The sequence below is a fragment of the Triticum urartu genome, chromosome 6A, assembly GCF_056163025.1.
Source record: "Triticum urartu cultivar PI428250 chromosome 6A, HENAU_Tu73, whole genome shotgun sequence".
NCBI lineage: Eukaryota > Viridiplantae > Streptophyta > Magnoliopsida > Poales > Poaceae > Triticum > Triticum urartu.
The window spans coordinates 23,541,790-23,547,047 of record NC_141878.1 but is presented as its reverse complement, the minus strand read 5'-3'; the positions used below and the strand labels follow the sequence as shown (position 1 = coordinate 23,547,047).

The 5,258-nt window shown below is 44.9% G+C and overlaps 1 long non-coding RNA gene across 1 annotated transcript; it reads left to right on the top strand.

Annotated features, from left to right (window-relative positions):
• Positions 1 to 494: 494 nt before the first annotated feature.
• On the top strand, positions 495 to 1,046 carry LOC147963426 (uncharacterized). The gene is made up of 3 exons (XR_015608520.1): positions 495 to 626; positions 736 to 793; positions 880 to 1,046. It is a non-coding gene; the product is annotated as an uncharacterized LOC147963426 (long non-coding RNA).
• Positions 1,047 to 5,258: the final 4,212 nt, after the last annotated feature.

Here is a 5,258-nt window from a genome sequence, read left to right as displayed (position 1 = left end):
ACATTAGTGCCAGTTTGTATTTGAGCCGGCACTAATGTATACATTAGTGCCGGTTCCAACGGCTAGCCGGGCCGCTTTCATTAGTACCGGTTCGTGGCGAACCTTTAGCACCGGTTCGTGCCACGAACTGGTACTAATGAGAGTGGTGGCAGGATGTTGTCAGACTGGGGCCCCTCTAGCCCCTTTAGTACCGGTTCTTGGCACGAACCGGTACTAATGGTCGTCCTACATAGACCCTTCGTCCACCCGAGCTCGCTCTGTTCTTCCCCTTTCCCCTCTCCTCTCTGTTCTTCCCCTCTTCCTCTCAAGCTCATCACACATTTTGCCCAAAATTTGTCAAGATTTGAGGGCCCCCATCCATTCAAATCATCACAAAGGTTAGCAACTTTGTTCTTTCATCTCTCATTGCTAGATTAGCTCGTGCAATGCTTTATATAGTGATTGATTTTTGAGTTTAGTAATTTGGGAGGATATATATATGTGCTAGTATTTGATTTATATGCAATTTGAGGTCAAAAATAACACTTAGTTTGCATATGTAGGTGTGGTTTACTTAGTGCCTTCTAAATCTCCGTCGTAACCACCGTCGATCGCCCGCACCGTCCCGTCGCCGGCACCACCTTGTGGTGAGCCTCTTGTTCATGAAATTTTATATAAAAATTGATGTTTGTGTGATTTGGATATATAGTTACTCGTATAATTATCTTACCCGTACATTGTTTGTTATACATATAGTGCCATGGTTTTGATATCCGTCCCCGTCGGCCCTCGTCCTCGTTATGATTCGGATGTGGTATATATATTCTCTTTTAAAACTAGTTGCATTTCGTGTTTATGACAAATTATGCCCATCAAGTTGACATAGAATTTTTTTTCTAGGAGGTATGTGAACCAGAAATTCCAACCGACCCTATTGTCGAGAGGTTAAATTTAGTTGAAAGAGAAAACGAGTACTTGAAAGAAAAATTGAAAAGAATTGAGGGGGAGAAGATGGAATTGGAGTTGCATGTTGCCGATGTCGTCGATGATCACAAGATCAAGATGGAGAAAATGTGCTTGAAGATGAGAAAGATTAGAAAATATGCCATCGATAGTGAGGCGTGGTATCATTATGCTGTTGGATCCATTGTTACCTTAGTTGCGATCTTGATCGCATTTGTTGTTGCATTTAAATTCTTTAGCTAGAGAGTTATTTGTTTGTTGCATTTAAGTGTTGTATGAACTTTATGTATGAACTTGTATTAATTTGGTCTATTCGGTGTTGTGTAATGAAGATGAGCCGGCAATGGATGTACGATGACCGATGCTCTCCCCAGTTCGTTGAGGGCGTGCATACTTTTCTGCTTGCGGCTGAGGCAAACAAGCGGGCGGATGGTTTTATGCCTTGTCCATGTGCTGGCTGTAAGAATGGTCACAATTACTCTACGTCAAGAACCATTCACGTCCACCTGTTTATGTCCGGTTTCATGCCCCACTATAATGTTTGGACCAAGCATAGAGAAAGAGGGGTTATGATGGAAGACAATGAAGAAGAAGAGGACGACGACAGCTATCCTGGCCATGGGTTCCCTGAATACGATGATACAACAATGGGGGAAGAAGTTGAGCCGGTAATGCGGGAAGAAGCTGAGCCGGCAATGCGGGAAGAAGCTGAAGAAGAGGCATCAGATGAGCCCGTTGATGATCTAGGTCGGGCCATTGCCGATGCAAAGAAAAACTGCGCAAGTGATTTAGAGAAGAAGAAGTTGCAGCGCATGTTAGAGGATCACAAAAAAATGTTGTACCCGAATTGCGTAGGTGACAAGAAAAAGCTGGGCACCACACTGGAATTGCTGCAATGGAAGGCAAAGAATGGTGTATCTGACAAGGGATTTGGAAAGTTGCTGGTAATGATAAAGGATATGCTTCCAAAGGACAACGAATTGCCCGAGAGTACGTATGAAGCAAAAAAGGCTGTCTGCCCTCTAGGGTTAGAGGTGCAGAAGATACATGCATGCCTAATGATTGCATCCTCTACCGCGGTGAGTACGAGGATTTGAACGCTTGCCCGGTATGTGGTGCATTGCGCTATAAGATCAGCCGCGACCCTGGTGATGTCGAGGGCGAGCGCCCCAGGAAGAAGATTCCTGCCAAGGTGATGTGGTATGCTCCTATAATACCACGGTTGAAACGTTTGTTCCAAAACAAAGAGCATGCCAAGGCGATGCGATGGCACATAGAAGACTGTAAGAAAGACGGAAAGTTGAGAGTACCCGCTGACGGGTCGCAGTGGAGAAAAATCGAAAGAAAGTACGGGAAGGAGTTTGCAGATGACGCAAGGAGCGTATGGTTTGGTCTAAGCGCAGATGGCATTAATCCTTTTGGGGAGCAGAGCAGCAACCATAGCACCTGGCCTGTGACTTTATGTTTGTATAACCTTCCTCCTTGGTTGTGCATGAAGCGGAAGTTCATTATGATGCCAGTGCTCATCCAAGGCCCTAAGCAACCCGGCAACGAAATTGATGTGTACCTAAGGCCATTAGTTGAAGAACTCTTACAACTATGGAATGGAACAGGTGTACGTGCATCGGATGAGCACATGGGGGAAGAATTTGACCTAAAGGCGTTGCTGTTCGTGACCATCAATGATTGGCCTGCTCTCAGCAACCTTTCAGGACAGACAAACAAGGGATACCGCGCATGCACGCACTGTTTGGACGATACCGACAGTATATATTTGGCTAATTGTAAGAAGAATGTGTACCTGGGACATCGTCGATTTCTTCCAAGCAGGCATCCCGTAAGAAAGAAAGGCAAGCATTTCAAAGGTGAGGCGGATCACCGGACGAAGCCTCGCCACCGTACTGGTGCTGATGTACATGATATGGTCAAGGATTTGAAGGTGGTCTTTGGAAAGGGTCCTGGTGGACAACCTGTTCTGAATGACGCTGACGGACGCGCACCCATGTGGAAGAAGAAATCTATATTTTGGGACCTGCCCTATTGGAAAGACCTAGAGGTCCGCTCCGCAATCGACGTGATGCACGTGACGAAGAATCTTTGTGTGACCCTTCTTGGCTTCTTGGGCGTGTATGGGAAGACAAAAGATACACCTGAGGCACGGGAGGACCAGCAACGTATGCACGGAAAAGACGGCATACATCAGGGTCATGCAAGCTACGCTCTTACCAAAGAAGAGAAGGAAATCTTCTTTGAATATAAAGGGAATAATAAACATGGCAGAGAAAAAGTTCCAGAACCTAAAGTCTCATGACTGCCACGTGATTATGATGCAACTGCTTTCGGTTGCATTGAGGGGGCTTCTACCGGAAAACGTTCGATTAGCCATTGTGAAGCTATGTGCATTTCTCAATGCAATCTCTCAGAAGGTAATCGATCCAGAAATCATACCAAGGTTAGAGAATGATTTGGTGCAATGTCTTGTCAGTTTCGAGTTGGTGTTCCCACCATCCTTCTTCAACATCATGACGCACGTCCTAGTTCACCTATGCGAAGAGATTAACGTTTTGGGTCCTGTATTTCTACACAATATGTTCCCCTTTGAGAGGTTCATGGGAGTCTTAAAGAAATATGTTCATAATCGTGCTAGGCCAGAAGGAAGCATCTCCAAGGGCCATGAAAATGAGGAGGTCATTGAGTTTTGTATTGACTTTATTCCTGACCTTAAGCCGATTGGTGTTCCTGAATCGCGGCATAAGGGCAGACTGGATGAAAAAGGCACGCTAGGAGGGGAACAAATAATATGTATGGACGGACATTCTCTCACTGAAGCACACTACACAGTTCTACAGAATTCCGCCTTGGTGGCTCCGTATATGGATGAACACAAGAATTTGCTACGCTCCAAACACCCGGAGCGGTCTAATGACTGGATTACACGTGAACAAATCAGGAATTTCGCCAGTTGGTTGCAGACACGTACCATGCATGACACCTCTATTGAAGATGACCTGTACTTGCTGTCCCAGTTACCATCTTCGAATATAATGACTTTCAAAGGGTACAAGATAAATGGTAATACATTTTACACGATCGCCCAAGATAAGAAGAGCACCAACCAAAACAGTGGTGTCCGCTTTGATGCAGAAACCAAGACGGGAAAGGAAACATATTATGGTTATATACAGGACATATGGGAACTTGACTATCGACGTGGTTTGAAGGTCCCTTTGTTTCGATGCAAATGGGTCAATATGACATGAGGCGGGGTAACGGAAGACCCGCAGTATGGAATGACAATAGTGGATCTCAACAATCTTGCGTATGCAGACGAACCATTCATCCTAGCCAATGATGTGGCACAGGTTTTCTATGTGAAGGACATGTCTACCAAGCCAAGAAAAAGAAAAGATAAGGAAGCGAATGCATAGTACGATGAGCCAAAGCGGCACATAGTTCTTTCTGGGAAGAGAAACATCGTGGGAGTGGATGAAAAGACAGACAAGTCAGAAGATTATGAAAAGTTTGATGAAATTGCTCCATTCACAGTGAATATTGACCCGAGCATCCCGTTAAATGATGAAGATTTTCCATGGTTACGGCGCAAAGGGACACACGCGAAGAAATAGTTTCACACCCAAAGATCTGGGATGTGATCGGCTTCACTATCATCACTTTCTTCTGTGTTTCACACCCATAAGGGAATCTCTGTAATAGTTAGGGTAGTTATGTGTTTTGGCATTTGAAACGCGGAGAAATTTTATGTGCAAACAAATTCTTTCATGCCTTTACTGATTTTTAAAGTTAAGTTATTCACAAACTAGTGATTCACACTAATTTCAAATAATTCAAAATTTAAACTATTCAAATTTGAAAACTACGGGCACTAACAGAAAGTTTGTAATTTTTTGTACCTAAAGCAAAAATATTCACAAATAAACTCTAAATACACAAAAAAACTCAAAATAAATAAAGCAAAAAAATAAAAATAAAAGCCCGCCTACTAGGCCAGAGCAGCCTGCATACGACTAGAAACCCAACCTGTTGTTGGGCCAGGACGCAGGCCCGCAAAGGCCCTGTAGGCCCACAGGGCAGCATAGATGATATAGGGCCAGTAGGCCTGCTTTGGAGAGGAGCTCGAGAGAGCTACCGCACGGGGGGTTATAAACAAGTGTGGACGCCCCTCGGCTAGCAAGGTGGGACTAAACTTGCCGCACTGCACCTGCGCCAGCGCACCCCCTTTAGTACCGGTTGGTGCCACCAACCGGTACTAAAGGGGGTGCCTTCCCGCCGCTTGGCCTGGCCAAAACAGGCCTTTA